Below are 22,727 nucleotides of genomic sequence, written 5' to 3'. Positions count from 1 at the left end.
GTCTCCACAAGTCCCTCTTTCTGATCATGTATGATGAATGTTACGGAGGTATATTTAAATCTTTTCACCGATATTAAATCCTTCAATTACGGTTTTGGGAAATGTGTTAAAAATAATTCGTTGGACTATATCAAATATCAACTTACCAAATTACAAAATATATCTTTAAAAGGAAAATTTCTGTTTAATTCTTAGACAGTTTTATTTCCATATGCAAGTTTTAAAACAAAAAATATGAAAGGAAGTCTCTAAGGTTGTATTTTATTTTTGGATTAAACTCCTGTCAGAAAATCACAGAGGTTAATCATAGAATGTAAGTTGGCTGGCACACTGATTAAACATAAAGAAAAATGAGATTGTCTAATTACCAAATATGAAATGCAATGCAAGTAATTTAAAATTAACTGGTGTTACTTAGCAGAAAATTTTGACTTTAGCAATTTTAAGAATGAATTGTCCTGACATCGAATTCTTTTGTAGGTTGACAAAACATACTCCTTAGATTATTTTATAGAAATTTAATCTAAAATAACTTTACCAATTTTAAAATGAATTGTTATAAAATCGAATTCTGTTGTAGGTTTAAAAACGTACTCCCTTAGAGTATTTTTATATGAATTTAATCTAAAATAAATAGATCTGTTATAGTTCAGAAGACTCTCTTTTAAGTTAACGTGTTACCTATTTCCCGTAGAATACTCGACTTAATCTTGATACTCACCTAATATTTGAATGTATTTCATAAGAAGATACATATTTTTTTTTACATAATTGTCACTACTTATCATGGTCCAAAAGCCACTCGAGTATAAAGGTTGAATGAACTTACGGTAGTCACTTAGACAACAGCATATTAATAGTTATTAGTGGAAATGGGAGAGAAATGAATTATTTCGGTGGGGGGGGGGACAACAAGAACTTGTTTACATTGTACTTGAAAACGACCATATTGCAGTAACCTTAAAAACAGGCCAGTGGAACAGTTCTACAGGCATGAAATTCTAGGAAAGAAATTTTGTTCATGGAATTTTTGTTTAAATTTCGGCACAGATGGAGAGTGGAAGGAAACAGTGGATGGTAATTGTAGCAAACTGAGTGTTTTTTGTGAAAGTTTGACAAGTGGGGATTATAGATTGAAGCTCAGATGGGCTGTATTTATTGAGTTTTTGGTACAACTTGCCAAACTACTGAACCCTGATCTCTCAGCCTATTAATGAAGAGTATCACATGCAAAATGTACTGCTTCATTTTAAGTAATATATGAAACTTATTCATTTTATGTGTTTAAATATATTTACCTGATGTTTAGAAGCCCCTACGTGTATATCAACTAATTATATATACATATACTGTTTTATTTGCCTTTCATAAGCATTAATATTTCACTACACATTCATGAGGATGTTTTGGTCAGCCAGTCACAAGTAACTAGAGACCTCTCTAGTCTATATTGCTTCACAGTTTAGTCCATAATGATTACTGGCTGACTGAAACATGCTTATGAATGTGTAGCGACATATTAATGCTAATGTAAAACAGATAAAAAAGTATATCTTGCCCTACTTAGGCATTGAATGCTCTTTTTTCGTTAATTTTATTAAAACTTAATGGGTTGCTTTACCGCTGGAAAATATTACCCTGAAGTGTATATATATATATATATATATATATATATATATATATATATATATATATATATATATATATCAATTAAACACACAAATTTATTTATTATTAAAACCACATCTATATACATGACTTTTGTATTGATATTTAAGAGTCCTACCAGAGACTGTAGGCTGAATGTGGTGCAAACATCAAGTGAAGTCTCCACAAGTCCCTCTTTCGGATCATGTATGATGAATGTTACGGAGGTATATTTAAATCTTTTCACCGATATTAAATCCTTCAATTACGGTTTTGGGAAATGTGTTAAAAAATAATTCTTTGGACCATATCGAATATCAACTTACCAAATTACAAAATATATCCTTAAAAGGAAATTTTCTGTTTAATTCTTAGACAGTTTTATTTCCATATGCAAGTTTTAAAACAAAAAATATGAAAGGAAGTCTCTAAGGTTGTTTTGTATTTTTGGATTAAACTCCTGTCACAAAACCACAGAAGTTAATCATAGAATGTAAGTTTGCTGGCACACTGATTAAACATAAAGAAAAATGAGATTGTCTCATTACCAAAGATGAAATGCAATGCAAGTAATTTAAAATTAACTGGTGTCACTTAGCAGAAAATTTTGACTTTAGCAATTTTAAAATGAATTGTCCTGACATCGAATTCTGTTGTAGGTTGACAAAGCATACTCCTTTTATTATTTTATAGAAATTTAATCTAAAATAAATAGATATGTCATAGTCAAGAACAACCAGAAGGCTCTCTTTTGTATTAGCTGCTACATTAAGGGAGAATATCACTTGTTTTTCTTAGATTAATGCACCTAATCTAGATGCTGACATCATATTTGCATGCATATTGCTTCACAGTTTAGTTCATAATGATTACTGGCTGACTGAAACATGGTTATGAATGTGTAGCGACATATTAATGCTTATGTAAAACAAATAAAAAAAAAGTATATCTTGCCCTACTTCGTCATTGAATGCTCTTTTTGCGTTAATTTTATTAAAACTTCATGGGTTTCTTTACCTTTGAAATATATTAATCTGAAGTATATATATATATATACATACATATATATATATATATATATATATATATATATATATATATATATATATATCAATTAAACACACAAATGTATTCATTATTAAACACACATATATATACATGACTTTTGTATTGATATTGAAGAGTCCTACCAGAGACTGTAGGCTGAATGTGATGCAAACATCAAGTGAAGTCTCCTCAAGTCCCTCTTTCGGATCATGTATGATGAATGTTACGGAGGTATATTTAAATCTTTTCACCGATATTAAATCCTTCAATTACGGCTTTAGGAAATGTGTTAAAAAATAATTCTTTTGACTATATCAAATATCAACTTACCAAATTACAAAATATATCTTTAAAAGGAAAATTTCTGTTTAATTCTTAGACAGTTTTATTTCCATATGCAAGTTTTAAAACAAAAAATATGAAAGGAAGTCTCTAAGGTTGTTTTGTATTTTTGGATTAAACTCCTGTCACAAAACCACAGAGGTTAATCATAGAATGTAAGTTGGCTGATACACTCATTAAACATAAAGAAAAATGAGATTGTCTCATTACCAAAGATGAAATGCAATGCAAGTAATTTAAAATTAACTGGTGTCACTTAGCAGAAAATTTTGACTTTAGCAATTTTAAAATGAATTGTCCTGACATCGAATTCTGTTGTAGGTTGACAAAACATACTCCTTAGATTATTTTATAGAAATTTAATCTAAAATAAATAGATATGTCATAGTCAAGAACAACCAGAAGGCTCTCTTTTGTATTAGCTGCTACATTAAGGGAGAGTATCACTTGTTTTTCTTAGATTAATGCACCTAATCTAGATGCTGACATCATATTTGCATGTATTTCATGAGTAGATTTATTTATTTTTTTTTTACATTGTTTTCACCACTTATGATGGTTCGAAAGCCACTCGAGGATAATGGTTGAATAAGTGTACTGTAGTCACTGAGACAACAGCGAATTAAGAGTTAGTAGTGGAAATGTGAGAAAAATAAATTATTTGGGGCGGGAGCAACAAGAAGTTGTTTACATTGCACTTGGCAATTATGACATTGTAATAAACTAGAATGCAGGCCAAGGGAACAGTTCCACAGGCAGGCAGTTCTTTGTTCCTGGAATTTGAGGGACAGATACAGGGTGGGAGGAAACAGTGGATGGTTGTTGTAGCTAAATTTGTGTTTTTTTTTTTTGTTATGTGAAAGTTTTACAAGTGTGGATTATTGATTTAAGCTCAGACGGCTGTATTAATTTGTTGAGTATTTGGTACAACTGAATTCTGATCTCTCAGCCCATTAATGAACAGTATAATACGCAAAATATATTGTCTCCTTTTAAGTAAATATATGAAACTTATTCATTTTATTTGTTTAAAATATATTTAACTGATGTTTAGAAACCCCTACGTGTATATAAACTAATTATATATACATATATATATATATATATATATATATATATACTGTTTTATTTGCCTTTCATAAGCATTAATATGTCACTACCCATTCATGAGGATATTTTGGTCAGCCAGTTAAAAGTAACTGGAGAGCTCTCTAGTCTATATTGCTTCACAGTTTAGTTCATAATGATTACTGGCTGACTGAAACATGGTTTTGAATGTGTAGCGACATATTAATGCTTATGTAAAACAAATAAAAAAAGTATGTCTTGCCCTACTTAGGCATTGAATGCTCTTTTTGCATTAATTTTATTAAAACTTCATGGGTTGCTTTACCTCTGTAAAATATTAACCTGAAGTATATATATATATATATATATATATATATATATATATATATATCAATTAAACACACAAATTAATTTATTATTAAACATACCAATATATATACATGACTTTTGTATTGATATTTAAGAGACCTACCAGAGACTGTAGGCTGAATGTGATGCAAACATCCAACGAAGTCTCCACAAGTCCCTCTTTCGGATCATGTATGATGAATGTTACGGAGGTATATTTAAATCTTTTCACCGATATTAAATCCTTCAATTACGGTTTTGGGAAATGTGTTAAAAAATATATCTTTGGACTATATCAAATATCAACTTACCAAATCTATCTTTAAAAGGAAATTTTCAGTTTAATTCTTAGACAGTTTTATTTCCATATGCAAGTTTTAAAACAAAAAATATGCAAGGAATTCTCTAAGGTGTTTTTTTTATTTTTTGATTAAACTCCTGACACAAAATCACAGAGGTTAATCATAGAATGTAGGTTTGCTGGCACACTGATTAAACATAAAGAAAAATGAGATTGTCTAATTTCCAAAGATGAAATGCAATGCAAGTAATTTAAAATTAACTGGTGTTACTTAGCAGAAAATTTTGACTTTAGCAATTTTAAAATGAATTGTCCTGAAATCGAATTCTGTTGTAGGTTTACAAAACCTACACCGTAGATTATTTTATAGAAATCTAATCTAAAATAACTTTACCGATTTTAAAATGAATTGTTATAAAATCAAATTCTGTTGTAGGTTTAAAAACGTAATCCTTAGATTATTTTTATATGAATTTAATCTAAAATAAATAGATCTGTCATAGTTCAGAAGACTCTCTTTTAAGTTAACGTGTCACCTATTTCCCGTAGAATACTCGACTTAATCTTGATACTCCCCTAATATTTTAATGTATTTCATAAGAAGATACATATTTTTTTTTTTTACATAATTGTCACTACTTATCATGGTCCAAAAACCACTCGAGTATAAAGGTTGAATGAACTTACGACAACATATTAATAGTTATTAGTGGAAATGGGAGAGAAATGAATTATTTCGGTGGGGGGGACAACAAGAACTTGTTTACATTGTACTTGAAAACGACCATATTGCAGTAACCTTAAAAACAGGCCAGTGGAACAGTTCCACAGGCATGAAATTCTAGGAAAGAAATTTTGTTCATGGAATTTTTGTTTAAATTTCGGCACAGATGAAGAGTGGAAGGAAACAGTGGATGGTCATTGTAGCAAACTGAGTGTTTTTTGTGAAAGTTTTGACAAGTGGGGATTATAGATTGAAGCTCAGATGGGCTGTATTTATTGAGTTTTTGGTACAACTTGCCCAAGTGGTGAACCCTGATCTCTCAGCCTATTAATGAAGAGTATAACATGCAAAATGTATTGCTTCATGTTAAGTAAATATATGAAACTTATTCATTTTATTTGTTTAAAATATATTTACCTGATGTTTAGAAGCCGCCACGTGTATATCAACTAATTATATATACATATACTGTTTTATTTGCCTTTCATAAACATTAATATGTCCCTACACATTCATGAGGATGTTTTGGTCAGCCAGTTACAAGTAACTAGAGAGCTCTCTAGTCTATATTGCTTCACAGTTTAGTCCATAATGATTACTGGCTGACTGAAGCATGCTTATGAATGTGTAGCGAAATATTAATGCTCATGTAAAACAAATAAACAAAGTATATCTTGCCCTATCGAGCCCCCACGTGTATATAAACTAATTATATATATATATATATATATACTAGCTGTACCCTGCCACACGTTGCTGTGGCTCAAATTGGTGCAATGGAAAAAGTTCCAAAATGAGAAAAAGCATGTTTCTTATAGGTTTAATTTTCCATTTTGCATGGGTACACAGTTTTTGTTGTTCCATTTTCTTAGCTGATATAGAGATTTTCCGGTTTGATGACTCTTGAATACATAACATAGATTGTCCATGTGAAAAAACAGTCAGTGTGTAACTGTAAGGCCCACAATTGTAAAGATTGTTCCCTGTGCTTTGTTGATGGTTATTGCAAATGACAATAAAATTGGAAAGTGCAATTTCCTAAAGTGTAATGATGTATCTGGTGGAATCATAGGAATGCATGGAATGAAGATATATTCATCTGTGAAAGGTCCTGTTAAGATTGTTGTTTCTATGATATTGTTTGTTAATTTTTTTTTTACTGCAAGCTATGTGCCATTGCAAAGCTTGGATTGGTTTATATTTCACAACATGATAATTAGTACACCAAATTTCAGTTGCAATACATGCGGTGGCATCCCTGGCAAATATAGCTGTTGGATAATTAACCACTTTATCTGCTTTCACAACAGTGTCAATGGATTTGTATTTGACTACCTCACTTGGAATTTTACATTGAATAATAGTGTTAAGTTCATGGGCATCTTTGTATTGACCTGCAAGAATAGCTCATTGACTCAGTCAAATGGAATTCTTATAATTTGAATATCTGCAAAAACCTTTTAAACTCACTATTCTTTTGATGAAATAAAATTACAGAAATTACAGAAGTTAAAAGTCAAAGAATTTTGCCCTTAACTCTGATCAGCTGGCACTTTTTTGTACCCAATTTCCCACAAGTGATGCAAAAAATTTTGTGCGGATCGAATAGTCTGCAATTGGACATGCATATTTTGAGTTAAGTTTAATGTCTTCACATGGAACAAAAAAGTAGAGTATTTGAGGCAAGCATTTATTTCATCTGCTGGTGTTGATTGAAGAATAACAGGTAACATTTGTCTGAAATCTCCTGCAAGCAATATTACTGCATTCCCAAATGGTCTAACATTGCCACGCAAATCTTGCAAGGATCGACCAAGAGCCTCAAGTGATTTTTTGCGTACCATTGTGCATTCATCTTAAACAATAAGTTTGCATTTCTGCAATATTTTTCCCTATATTGGATGTTTTGGAGATGTCGAACATGAGATTTTTGAAAAATTGAATGTTTTAAAGTAGAATAAATAATTCTTCTACTTGGCAGCAAGGTCGCAGGTATTCCTCATGCAGCAAGGGCTAAGGCTATGTCATTTTGTTACCAAATGGCTGCCAAAATCAATTTAATTAGAAAGGTTTTACTAGTTACTTCTGGTGCTGTTCAAGGTAGCAGTAATTTCCAAATAACTTCTATTCTCACAGTCAGTAAATTAGGTGACTAAAATAAGATTTATCCATATTTTGACAATGCCTTATTCACTGTAATTAATTTAGGAGACTAAAATAGGATGAAGGATTAGAGATGGACAGATAGGAAGATATATAGATAGAAAAGAGAAAGTGAGAGGAAAATAGAGAAAGAGAAGGAGATAGAGAGATAAAGGGATTGATAGATAAACAGAGATAGGGGGGAGAGTTAGAAACAGAGAGGGATGAGACAGAGGAAAGGAGAGAGATAGAGTGAGTTAGAGAGAGAAAGGGGCTCAAAGAGAGATGGAGAGGGTGATATAGAGAGAAAGAGATTGAGAGAGGGAAAGGGAGAGAGTGATAGAGAGAGATATTAAGAGAGAGGGGGAGAGTAACAGAAGGTGAAGTACACTTCACCGTTTGTTTCCTCGTTCAGTTGAGAAGAAATCTTTCGAAACTGAGGCAATTTTAATGTTTTGTTATTATCCAGAGTACCCCTTTTTTGGGGGGGGGGGCTAGATTTTCCTCACATTAGAAACCGACCGGGTTATCTGTACTTTCACTTAACAAATTAATAAAAGAAAAACATATTGTAAAATTTGAATTTAACATGAAAATACTATTTCAAAAAATAGCACGATAACATAAGTGCATAAGTGCCACTTTAGGTACTCCTTGGGCGTTGAGTTCCATTGCGACCAGCATAATTATTTAATGGTCGCTCCCTTAGCCCCCCCCCCCTCCTACTCAAGGCTAATGCATGCGCACGTAACATTTTTTTTATTTACTGACGTTGGCTTAGTAACTAAACGATTTATTGATAATTTCATAACCCTTAAACGCATGCCGGAAGATTTAAATTGGTTCATTATTATTGTAATGAAAAAAAAAAGTTTCATTCAACACAAAACCAAAAACACATATTAATGATAAATGATTTATTATTCTATTCATTGAAATTTACTAATTTTTAAATAAAAAAGTAAAAAAAAAAGTTAATAAAAAAATAGTTGCTTATGTGCGCATAAAAAACTTTTTTTTTTTTTTATATATTAGGTCCACCTTATAATCCCCCCCCACCTCTTCATCTTAAGAACAGCTTCCGGAATAAACACCAATTTTGGAGGGGTGAGGGGCTATTTGCAAAATTTAACTGGTATTTGTTGTCAGCATACCCACCCGAAAATACTATTAAAAAAAAAAGGAGGGGTTCAGTGCCCGTGGCAGAGAAGTAGATTTATTTATCAATAGAAGTTGCGTGGAAGTAAATTTATTTATCAATAAAAGTCGTCATTTAAAAAAGAAAATTGTGGAGGTGGACCTAAATGTAAATATTTACCCAAAAAATTATCCCGAAGTTTATTACAAAAACGTTTTGTTTTCGCACTATTCAACAAGTTGTTCATCCGCGCATGTAAATTAAAAAATATTTGTAAAAGTGAGAAGTTATCAGTAAATGATTTAGTTTTTTTTTTTTCAATTTATTTATTTATTTATTTTTTTACGTTTAGTCCACCTCCACAAATGTTAAGAACGGCTTTCAGAATAAACACCCTCAACCTCTCCATTTTAACAACGGATTTTTGAATAAACACCATTTGGGGGGGTATTTAAAGAAAAAGTCGATAAAAGTCGTCATTTAAAAAGAAATTTAAAATCAAATGTTTGTAAAAGTGAGAAATTATTAATAAATGTTTAGTAACATTTTTCGGTGCTAATGCAGAGACTGATCCGCGCTATTTTTTAAATCGTATTTCCACGTTTAATTAAAGTTTTATGATATGTTTTTTTTATTCAATTGCAAGGTTAAAGTACAGACAGGATAGGTACAAAACACCCTTCCCTCCCCATGTTAAGAATGGCTTTTTAAATAATAACGTTATTATTTCAGCATGGATCACTCTCTGCATGAGTACCCATTTTTCTTTTAATATTCATAAGTAAAACTTTTTTCAAAATAAATAAATAAATAAATGTTTGTAAATGTGACAAATAATAGTTTAGTTACGGCAACGTCAGTAAATAAAATATGTTACGTGCGGGGTGGGGTGGGGGACTAAGGGAGCGACTATTATTTTTTTCTGCTGGTCGCCATGAAACTCAACGCCCAAGGAGTACCAAAATGTAATTTTTTTTATTGTCAAATAAATAAATTTGAAGCAATTTTTGCAATAAATAATAGATAGCAACTTCGTTAATTTTACGACTCGCCCCAGCATATTATAAACAGTAAACACCCTAACTTCCACATGTTAAAACGGCTTTCGGAATAAACACCCCCAACCTCCCCATATTAAGAACGGATTTCGAGGTTTATGGAAGGGCGTTTTTTTTTTTGTAACATGTGAAGGTTAGGGTTTTTATAATATGTTGATGCATGTCGTTAAAAAGGAAACAGTTTAGAAAAAAGTTGAAACAAACTTTTTTATGTAAACAATACCGTGAAAAGAAACTAAACAATTAAAACGTAATGTTTCATGAGTGAAAAGCCTTAACATAAATTTTAAAATTAAAATATTGGTAAGTACATAAATGAATTAAAATTTTTAAAATATGGGATTATTTTTTTTTTTTGTGTGTGTGTGCTAATGCAGAGAGTGCTCCGCGCTATTTTTTTAAAATCGTATTTCCACGTTTAATTAAAGTTTTATGATATGTTTTTTTTTTTATTCAATTGTAACGTTAAAGTACAGAATAGGTACAAAACACCCTCCCTTCCTCATGTTAAGAATGGCTTTTTAAATGATAACGTTATTATTTCAGCACGGATCACTCTCTGCATGAGTAAGTTTATTCGCAGTAATAGCTTGCGAAAATATATTTATTTTATTTAATATTTTAATAATTCGCGAGGTAAATTTATTTTAATAACATAAAAACATACCTCGACTCTAAAGATGGGTTAGATGAAAGTACAGTACTCATGCAGAGAGTGATCCGTGTTGTAATAATAAGGTTAATATTTAAAAAAAACATTCTTAACATGGGGAGGGGAGGGTGTATTTTAACCTTACAATTGAATAAAAAAACATATAATAAAACTAATTAAACCTGGAAATACGATTTAAAAAATAGCGCGGACAAAAAAAAAACTGTACTTTACCAACCAATCTTATATCGAAAAACAAAAAAAAAAAACTCAAAAAGCAAGCAACAAACTTTTTTTTGGGCCTTATATAATAAAGAAAAAATGCGTAAATTAAAAAATTTGGAAGATAAACAAATGAATTTTTTTTTTTTGTTTTTTTTTTTTTACTTATCAAGTTAACAGAAAATGAAATCTTTCGTCAATTCGTGGCTGTGAAATGAATCGAACCGGAAGTTCAGTTTTATCAACAAAGCAGATTCGCACTAACGGTTATATATATTTATTTTATTTAATATTTTAATAATTCGCGAGGTAAATTTATTTTAATAACATAAAAACATACCTTGACTCTAAAGATGGGTTGTCTGAAAATTTCAAATAAATTGGTAACGTAGAAATATGGTTTTATTCGCTTGTAACGAACCAAATTTACATTTTTATATATATAGATATATACTGTTTTATACTCATTCATAAGGATGTTTTGGTCAGCCAGTTACAAGTAACTAGAGAGTTTTCTAGTCTATATTGCTTCAAAGTTTAGTCCATAATGATTACTGGCTAACTGAAACATGCTTATGAATGTGTAGCAACATATTAATGCTAATGTAAAACAAATAAAAAAGTATATCTTGCCCTACTATGTCATTGAATGCTCTTTTTGCGTTAATTTTATTAAAACTTCATGGGTTGCTTTACCTCTGGAAAATATTAACCTGAAGTATATATATATATATATATATATATATATATATATATATATATATATATATATATATATATATATATATATATATATATCAATTAAACACACAAATTAATTTATTATTAAACACACATATATATATACATGATTTTTGTATTGATATTTAAGAGTCCTACCAGAGACTGTAGGCTGAATGTGATGCAAACATCAAGCGAAATCTCCACAAGTCCCTCTTTCGGATCATGTATGATGAATGTTACGGAGGTATATTTAAATCTTTTCACCGATCTTAAATCCTTCAATTACGGTTTTGGGAAATGTGTTAATAATTATATCTTTAGACCATATCGAAGACCAACTAACAAAATTGCAAAATATATCTTTTAAAAAAATTATCTTTGTAATTCTTTGACAGTTGTATTTCCATGTGAAAGTTTTAAATAAAAAATATGCAAGGAATTCTGTAAGGTTGTTTTTTGTTTTTATATTTTGAGTAAACTGCTGTTGTAAAATGACTTTTTTGAATCATAGAATGTAAGTTTCCTTGCACACTCATTTAAAAGCAAAAATGAGTTTGTCTAATCAACAAAGACTGAATGCAATGCAAGTAATTTAAAATTAACTGGTATCATTTAAGTAAAAATTTTAACTTTACCAATTTTAAAAGTAATTGTTCTGAAATCAAATTCTGTTGTTGGTTTTAAAACACACTCCTTAGATTATTTTTATATGAATTTAATCTAAAATAAATAGATCTGTCATAGTTCAGAAGACTCTCTTTTAAGTGAGGGTGTCACCTATTTCCCCTAGATTACTCGACTTAATCTTGATACTCAACTAATATATGAATGTATTTGATAAGTAGATAAATATTTTTTTTTGCATGGTTGTCACTACTTATCATGGTCCAAAAGCCACTCGAGTATGAGGGTTGATTGAACGTACGGTAGTCACTTATACGACAGCATATTAATAGTTATTAGTGGAAATGGGAGAGAAATGAATTATTTCGGTGGGGGGGAGGACAACAAGAACTTGTTTACATTGTACTTGAAAACGACCATATTGCAGTAACCTTAAAAACAGGACAGTGGAACAGTTCCACAGGCATGAAATTCTAGGAAAGAAATTTTGTTCATGGAATTTTTGTTTAAATTTAGGCATAGATGGAGAGTGGAAGGAAACAGTGGATGGTCATTGTAGCAAAATGAGTGTTTTTTGTGAAAGTTTTGACAAGTGGGGACTATAGATTGAAGCTCAGATGGGCTGTATTAATTTTTTGAGTATTTGGTACAACTGAATTCTGATCTCTCAGCCCATTAATAAACAGTATAATATGCAAAATATATTGTCTCCTTTTAAGTAAATATATAAAACTTATTCATTTTATTTGTTTAAAATATATTGAACTGATGTTCAGGGCCCCTACGTGTATATCAACTAATTATATATATATATATATATATATATATATATATATATATATATATATATACTGTTTCATTTGCCTTTCATAGGCATTAATATGTAACTAGCCATTCATGAGGATTTTTTGATCAGCCAGTTACAAGTAACTAGAGAACTCTCTAGTCTATATTGCTTCAAAGTTTAGTCCATAACGATTACTGGCTGACTGAAACATGGTTATGAATGTGTAGCGACATATTAATGATAATGTAAAACAGATAAAAAAGTGTATCTTGCCCTACTTTGGCATTGAATGCGCTTTTTGCGTTAATTTTATTAAAACTTCATGGGTTGCTTTACTTCTGGAAAATATTAACCTGAAGTATATATATATATTAATTAAACACACAAATTAATTTATTATTAAACACACAATAATATATATACATGATTTTTGTATTGATATTTAAGAGTCCTACCAGAGACTGTAGGCTGAATGTGATGCAAACATCAAGCGAAATCTCCAAAAGTCCCTTTTTCGGATCATGTATGATGAATGTTACGGAGGTATATTTAAATCTTTTCACCGATATTAAATCCTTCAATTATGGTTTTGGGAAATGTGTTAAAAAATATGTCTTTGGACCATATCGAAGATCAACTTACCAAATTACAAAATATATGTTTTAAAAAAATTATCTTTGTAATTCTTTGACAGTTTTATTTCCATATGCAAGTTTTAAAACAAAACATATTCTAGGAATTCTCTAAGGTTGTATTTTATTTTTTGACTAAACTCCTGTCACAAAATCAGAGGTTAATCATAGAATGTATGTTGGCTGGCACACTGATTAAACATAAAGAAAAATAAGATTGTCTCATTACCAAAGATGAAATGCAATGCAAGTAATTTAAAATTAACTGGTGTCACTTAGCAGAAAATTTTGACTTTAGCAATTTTAAAATGAATTGTCCTGAAATCGAATTCTGTTGTGGGTTGACAAAACATACTCCTTACATTATTTTATAGAAATTTAATCTAAAATAAATAGATATGTCATAGTCAAGAACAACCAGAAGACTCACTTTTGTATTAGCTGCTACATTAAGGGAGAGTATCACTTGTTTTTCTTAGATTAATGCACCTAATCTAGATGCTGACATTATATTTGCATGTATTTCATAAGAAGATAATTTATTTATTTATTTTTTACATGTTTTTCACCACTTATCATGTTCCGAAAGTTACTCGAGGATAATGGTTGAATAAGTGTACTGTAGTCACTGAGAAAACAGCGTATTAAGAGTTAGTGGTTGAAATGGGAGAGAAATACATTATTTGGGGCGGGGGCAACAAGAAGTTGTTTACATTGCAGTTGGCAATTACCACATTGTAATAAACTAGAATGCAGGCCAAGGGAACAGTTCCACAGGCAGGCAGTTCTTTGTTCCTGGAATTTGAGGGACAGATACAGGGTGGGAGGAAACAGTGGATTATTGTTGTAGCTGAATTTGTGTGTGTGTGTGTGTGTTTTTTTTTGTGAAAGTTTGACAAGTGGTGACTATAGATTGAAGCTCAGACGGGCTATATTCATTTTTTGAGTATTTGGTACAACTGAATTCTGATCTCTCAGCCCATTAATGAACAGTATAATATGCAAAATGTATTGTCTCCTTTAAAGTAAATATATGAAACTTATTCATTTTATTTGTTTAAAATATATTTAACTGATGTTTAGAAGCCCCTACGTGTATATAAACGAATTATATATATATATATATATATATATATATATATATATATATATATATATATATATATATATATATACTGTTTTATTTGCCTTTCATAAGCATTAATATGTCACTACCCATTCATGAGGACGTTTTGGTCAGCCAGTTACAAGTAACTAGAGAGCTCTCTAGTCTATATTGCTTCAAAGTTTAGTTCATTATGGTTACTGGCTGACTGAAATAGAGTTATGAATGTGTAGCGACATTAATGCATATGTAAAACAAATAAAAAAGTATATCTTGCCCTACTTTGTCATTGAATGCTTTTTTTGTGTTAATGTTTTGAAAATTTCATGTGTTGCTTTACCTCTGGAAAATGTTAACCTGCAGTATATATATATATATATATATATATATATATATATATATATATATATATATATATATATATATATATATATATATATATATATCAATTAAACACACAAATTAATTTATTAAACACACATATATATATACATGACTTTTGTATTGATATTTAAGAGTCCTATCAGAGACTGTAGGCTGAATGTGATGCAAACATCAAGTGAAGTCTCCACAAGTCCCTCTTTCGGATCATGTATGATGAATGTTACGGAGGTATATTTAAATCTTTTCACCGATATTAAATCCTTCAATTACGGTTTTGGGAAATGTGTTAATAATTATATCTTTGGACCATATCGAAGACTAACTAACAAAATTTCAAAATATATCTTTTAAAAAAATTATCTTTGTAATTCTTTGACAGTTTTATTTCCATATGAAAGTTTTAAATAAAAAATATGCAAGGAATTCTCTAAGGTTGTTTTTTGTTTTTATATTTTGAGTAAACTGCTGTTGTAAAATGACTTTTTTGAATCATAGAATGTAAGTTTCCTTGCACACTCATTTAAAAAACAAAAATGAGTTTGTCTAATCAACAAAGACTGAATGCAATGCATGTAATTTAAAATTAACTGGTATCATTTAAGTCAAAATTTTAACTTTACCAATTTTAAAATGAATTGTTATAAAATCAAATTCTGTTGTAGGTTTTAAAACGCACTCCTTAGATTATTTTTATATAAATTTAATCTAAAATAAATAGATCTGTCATAGTTCAGAAGACTCTCTTTTAAGTGAGGGTGTCACCTATTTCCCCTAGATTACTCGACTTAATCTTGATACTCACCTAATATGTGAATGTATTTAATAAGTAGATAAATATTTTTTTTACATGGTTGTCACTACTTATCATGGTCCAAAAGCCACTCGAGTATAATGATTGAATAAGCATACAGTAGTCACTTAGACGACAGCGTATTAATAGTTAGTAGTAGAAATGGGAGAAAAATGAATTATTTTGGCGGGCAGGGGGACAAGAAGACCTTGTTTACATTGGACTTGAAAACGGCCATATTGCAGTAAGCTAGATAGCCGGTCAGTGGAACAGTTCCACAGGTAGGAAATTCTAGGAAAGAAATTTTGTTCATGGAATTTTTGTTTAAATTTAGGCACAGATTGAGAGTGGGAGGAAACAGTGGATTGTAATTGTAGCAAAACGACTGTTCTTTGTGAAAGTTTTACAAGTGGGGATTATAGATTGAAGCTCAGACGGGCTGTGTTAATTTTTGAGTGTTTGGTACAACTTGCCCAAGTACTGAACCCTGATCTCTCAGCCTATTAATGAAGAGTATAATATGCAAAATGTATTGCTTAATTTTAAGTAAATATATGAAACTTATTCATTTTATTTGTTTAAAATATATTTACCTGATGTTTAGAAGTTTTTATCCAATATTTTAAAGAATTCCTTCTCATAAAACAGATTTTTAATTTTTAATTCTCATTTGAATTTTAAATTATCAATCACATTACCAAATACACACACACATATATATATATATATATATATATATATATATATATATATATGTATGTATATATATATATATATATATGTATGTATATATATATATATATATATGTATGTATATATATATATATATATGTATGTATATATATATATATATATATGTATGTATATATATATATATATATATGTATGTATATATATATATATATATGTATGTATATATATATATATATATATATGTATGTATATATATATATATATATATATATATATGTATATATATATATATCGTTTTCTTTTTCTTTCATAAGCATGAATATGTCGCTACACATTGATGAGGGTGTTTTGGTCAGCGAGTAACACGTAACTAGCGACCTCTCTAGTCTATATTGCTTAAAAGTTTAGTTCATAATGATTACTGTCTGACTGAAACATGCTTTTGAATGTGTAGTGGCATATTAATGCTTATTTAAAACAAATAAAAAAAACTATATCTTGTCCTACTTTGTCATTGAATGCTCTTTTTGCGTTAATTTTATTAAAACTTCATGGGTTGCTTTACCTCTGTAAAATATTAACCGGAAGTATATATATATATATATATATATATATATATATATATATATATATATATATATATATATATATATATATATATCAGTTAAACACATAAATTAATTTATTATTAAACACTCATATATATAAATGACTTTTGTATTGATATTTAAGAGTCCTATCAGAGACTGTAGGCTGAATGTGATGCAAACATCAAGCAAAGTCTCCACAAGTCCCTCTTTCGGATCATGTATGATGAATGTTACGGAGGTATATTTAAATCTTTTCACCGATATTAAATCCTTCAATTACGGTTTTGGGAAATGTGTTAATAATTATATCTTTGGACCATATCGAAGACCAACTAACAAAATTACAAAATATATCTTTTAAAAAAATTATCTTTGTAATTCTTTAACAGTTTTATTTCCATATGAAAGTTTTAAATAAAAAATATGCAAGGAATTCTCTAAGGTTGTTTTTGTTTTTATATTTTGAGTAAACTGCTGTTGTAAAATGACGTTGATGCATCATAGATTGTATGTTTCCTTGCACACTCATTTAAAAGCAAAAATGAGTTTGTCTAATCAACAAAGACGGAATTCAATGCATGTAATTTAAAATTAACTGGTATCATTTAAGTAAAAATTTTAACTTTACCAATTTTAAAATGAATTATTCTGAAATCGAATTCTGTTGTACGTTTAAAACCCACTCCGTAGAATATTTTTATATAAATTTAATCTAAAATAAATAGATCTGTCATAGTCCAGAAGACTCTCTTTTAAGTGAGGGTGTCACCTATTTCCCCTAGATTACTCGACTTAATCTTGATACTCACCTAATATTTGAATGTATTTCATAAGGAGATGAATATTTTTTTTTACATGGTTGTCACTACTTATCATGGTCCGAAAGCCACTCGAGTATAATGATTGAATGAGCATACAGTACTTAGACACACAATTAAACACACAAATTAATTTATTATTAAACACATATATATATACATGACTTTTGTATTGATATTGAAGAGTCCTACCAGAGACTGTAGGCTGAATGTGATGCAAACATCAAGCGAAGTCTCCACAAGTCCCTCTTTCGGATCATGTATGATGAATGTTACGGAAGTATATTTAAATCTTTTCACCGATATTTAATCCTTCAATTACGGTTTTGGGAAATGTGTTAATAATTATATCTTTAGACCATATCGAAGATCAACTTACCAAATTAGAAAATATATCTTTTAGAGAAAATTTCCTGTTAATTCATAGACAGTTTTATTTCCATATGCAAGTTTTAAAACAAAAAATATTCTAGGAATTCTCTAAGGTTGTATTTTATTTTTGGACTAAACTCCTGTCACAAAATCACAGAGGTTAATCATAGAATGTAAGTTGGCTGGCACACTCATTAAACATGAAGAAAAATGAGATTGTCTCATTACCAAAGATTAAAGTAATTTAAAATTAACTGGTGTCACTTAGCTAAAAATTTTGACTTTAGCAATTTTAAAATGAATTTTCCTGAAATCGAATTCTGTTGTAGGTGAACAAAACCTACTCCTTAGATTATTCTTAAAGAAATTTAATTTAAAATAAATAGATATGTCATAATGAAGGGCGACAAGGAGGCTCTCTTTTGTATTGGCTGCTACATTAAGGGAGAGTATCACTTATTTTTCTTAGATTAATGCACCTAATCTAGATGCTGACAATATATTTGCATGTATTTCATAAGTAGATAATGTATTTATTTTTTTTACATCGTTTTCACCACTTATCATGGTCCAAAAGCTACTCGAGGACAATGGTTGAATGAGTGTACTGTAGTCACTGAGACAACAGCGTATTAAGAGTTAGTAGTGGAAATAGGAGAAAAATAAATTATTTGGGGCGGGGAACAACAAGAAGTTGTTTACATTGCAGTAATAAATTACGAAATTGTAGTAAACTAGAATGCAGGCCAACGGAACAGTCCCACAGGCAGGCAGTTCTTTGTTCCTGGAATTTGAGGGACAGATACAGGGTGGGAGGAAACAGTCGATGGTTGTTGTAGCTAAATTTGGGCTTTTTTTGTGTTTTTTTGTGAAAGCTTGACAAGTGGTTACTATAGATTGAAGCTGTATTCATTTTTTGAGTATTTGGTACAACTGAATTCTGATCTCTCAGCCCATTAATAAACAGTACAATATGCAAAATGTATTGTCTCCTTTAAAGTAAATATATGAAACTTATTCATTTTATTTGTTTAAAATATATTTAACTGATGTTTAGAAGCCCCTACGTGTATATCAACTAATTATATATATGTATATACTGTTTTATTTGTATTTCATTAGCATTAATATGTCACTAACCATTCATGAGGATGTTTTGGTCAGCCAGTTACAAGTAACTAGAGAGCTCTCTAGTCTATATTGCTTCAAAGTTTTGTCCATAATGATTACTGGCTAACTGAAACATGCTTATGAATGTGTAGCGACATATTAATGCTAATGTAAAATAAATAAAAGTATATCTTGCCCTACTTTGGCATTGAATGCTCTTTTTGCATTAATTTTATTAAAACTTCATGGGTTGCTTTACTTCTGTAAAATATTAACCTGAAGTGTATATATATATATATATATATAAATTAAAAACACAAATTAATTTATTATTAAACACGCATATATATATACATGACTTTTGTATTGATATTTAAGAGTCCTACCAGAGACTGTAGGCTGAATGTGATGCAAACGTCAAGCGAAGTCTCCACAAGTCCCTCTTTCGGATCATGTATGATGAATGTTACGGAGGTATATTTAAATCTTTTCACCGATCTTAAATCCTTCAATTACGGTTTTGGGAAATGTGTTAATAATTATATCTTTGGACCATATCGAAGACCAACTAACAAAATTACAAAATATATCTTTTAAAAAAATTATCTTTGTAATTCTTTGACAGTTTTATTTCCATATGAAAGTTTAAAAACAAAAAATATGCAAGGAATTCTCTAAGGTTGTTTTTTGTTTTTATTTTTTGAGTAAACTGCTGTCGTAAAATGACTTTGTTGAATCATAGAATGTAAGTTTCCTTGCACACTCATTTAAAAAACAAAAATGAGATTATCTAATCAACAAAGACTCAATTCAATGCATGTAATTTAAAATTAACTGGTATCATTTAAGTAAAAATTTTAACTTTACCAATTTTAAAAGTAATTGTTCTGAAATCAAATTCTGTTGTAGGTTTAAAAACGCACTCCTTAGATTATTTTTATATGAATTTAATCTAAAATAAATAGATCTGTCATAGTTCAGAAGACTATCTTTTAAGTGAGGGTGTCACCTATTTCCCCTAGATTACTCGACTTAATCTAGATACTCAGCTTATATTTGAATGTATTTAATAAGTAGATTAATATTGTTTTTTACATAGTTGTCACTACTTATCATGGTCCAAAAGCCACTCGAGTATACTGATGTAATAAGCATACAGTAGTCACTTAGACACACAATTAAACACACAAATTAATTTATTATTAAACACACACACATATATACATTAATTTTGTATTGATATTTAAGAGACCTACCAGAGACTGTAGGCTGAATGTGATGCAAACATCAAACGAAGTCTCCACAAGTCCCTCTTTCGGATCATGTATGATGAATGTTACGGAGGTATATTTAAATCTTTTCACCGATATTAAATCCTTCAATTACGGTTTTGGGAAATGTGTTAAAAAATATATCTTTGGACTATATCAAATATCAACTTACCAAATTAAAAAATATATCTTTAAAAGGAAATTGGGTGGATATAGTAAGTCGGTTTTTATAACATTTATAACGAATTCAATTTACAACATCTTTTGCGCGTATTGACTCATGCGTAAAGTCATCTTGTCATGAAGATACCATTTCTGTTTCTCCCCTCCTTGTAAAAAAGAGAGCCGTCAGGATGAAGGGATGAATGTTTTTGCCAAATTTTTCGATATTTGTCATCCAAGATTTGGAGCTTCAAAATGATACTGTAGTTGTGAAAATCTGTCGCCTTTGTCGAAAGTTTTTGCGAGACATACAAACACACAAACACACACACATTTTCGCTTTTATTTATATAGACTAGCGGGGTGTACCCAGCGTTGTCCGGTTGTTTGGAGGTGTGTGTTTGCGGGGGTGGGGGTGTTAATCAAAACATAAGAATAAGCAAAGTAAAAAAAAAACTAACGTAAGGCAAACGAACGATGTTAAATGTAAAAATGGGAAAAACAAAAAAAAGAAAATGCGAAACAGAAAAACGAACGTTAAAAAATCTGAAAAATAAAAATGACCCCCAAAAAAACATGTGAAAAATTGCTTAAATAACCCTGCTTCAATATTAAATTAATTAATATTAAAATAGATATGTCATAGTCAAGGGCGACCAGAATGCTTCCTTTTGTATCGGCTGCTACATTAAGGGAGGGTTTCACTTATTTTTCCTAGATTACTGCATCTAATCTAGATGCTGACCTTACATTTGCATGTATTTCATAAGTAGATAATTTTTTTTTTTTACATGTTTCGAAAGCCACTCGAGGGTAAGAGCTGAATGAGTGTATGGTAGTCACTGAGACATATTGATAGTTAGTGGTTGAAAGGGGAGAAAAATTATTTGGGTGGAGGGGGGGGCCAACAAGAACTTGTTTACATTGGACTTGAAAACGACCATATTGTAGTAAGTAAGCTAGAAAGCAGGCCAACGGAACACAGTTCCACAGGCAGGCAGTTCTAGGAAAGAAACCTTGTTGATAGAATTTGAGGCATAGATTGAGAGTAAGAGGAAACAGGTGATGGTTTTTGTAACTGGGGACTATAGATTGAAGTTCAGACAAGACAATTAATTTTTGAGTGTTTGATACAACTTGGCTAAGGACTGAACCCTGATCTCTCAGTCCATTAATGAATAGTACAATATGCAAAATGTATTGCTTCATTTTAAGTAAATATATGAAACTTATCCATTTTATTTGTTTAAAAGATATTCAACTGAAAGTTAACAATCATGGAAGTTTAAACAATGTTGCTATTTTTATGTTAAGCCTCAAAAACATCTATAAATATAAAAGCGAAAATGTATGTTTGTATGTGTGTTCGCTTTTTCTGTGTGTCTCCAAAAGGCTTTTTTCAGAGAAGCGGTCGGTCGCTTCACAACTTTTTAAAACTTCTTATATCATATATAAATCGTAATATCTCACAGTTAACAACGAAACTCGCCTGTCTATTTAATTTACTAGACTTTGGGAAGATAAATATTCAACATTTGTCGCTTGCCGCATGTGGGTTAGTCTTTTTCCTATAACATCTTGGGAAGCGTTCCCGCAGTAAATGAAATATTATCCCGCAGTCAAACTTGATCTCATTAAGTCATTAAAACGGGCCCCTGCCAAATCCAAGTAATTAAATAAATTCAAACGTGTTTCCGTTAGCATCTCGCAGTGGGGCAATGGTTAACATTGCACTTTTTTTTTTTCACACTTTAATTTACAACTTTGCTTCAACGGTTCGGGTTCAATCCTCATACTTACCTACCAAAACATTTTTTTTAACCCCCCCCCACCCCCGGAGTTTCCACACACCTCTCGCTAGTCAACAAATAAAGGACAGAACCTCTGTTACCCACTAAAATTTAACATCTTTCAGAAAATATTTTTAATAAATATTCAATCGATAATAGTCCAAAGATTTATTTTAAAATTCAATAA

General features: G+C 30.1%; 1 protein-coding gene and 1 long non-coding RNA gene across 20 annotated transcripts in view; both read left to right on the top strand.

Annotated features, from left to right (window-relative positions):
* Window positions 1-22,727, top strand: part of LOC145268305 (hypoxia-inducible factor 1-alpha-like) — a 347,774-nt gene that overhangs the window by 245,669 nt on the left and 79,378 nt on the right. The window lies entirely within an intron of this gene.
* Window positions 1,776-4,660, top strand: LOC145268306 (uncharacterized). Its single transcript, XR_013864869.1, has 3 exons — window positions 1,776-1,874; window positions 2,830-2,925; window positions 4,569-4,660. It is a non-coding gene; the product is annotated as an uncharacterized LOC145268306 (long non-coding RNA).

This window comes from Euprymna scolopes, chromosome 43 (assembly GCF_053919585.1).
Source record: "Euprymna scolopes isolate OS-2025 chromosome 43, ASM5391958v1, whole genome shotgun sequence".
NCBI classification, from domain to species: domain Eukaryota; kingdom Metazoa; phylum Mollusca; class Cephalopoda; order Sepiida; family Sepiolidae; genus Euprymna; species Euprymna scolopes.
Note: the sequence above shows the minus strand (reverse complement) of the source record. Positions and strands in the feature narration are given on the sequence as shown.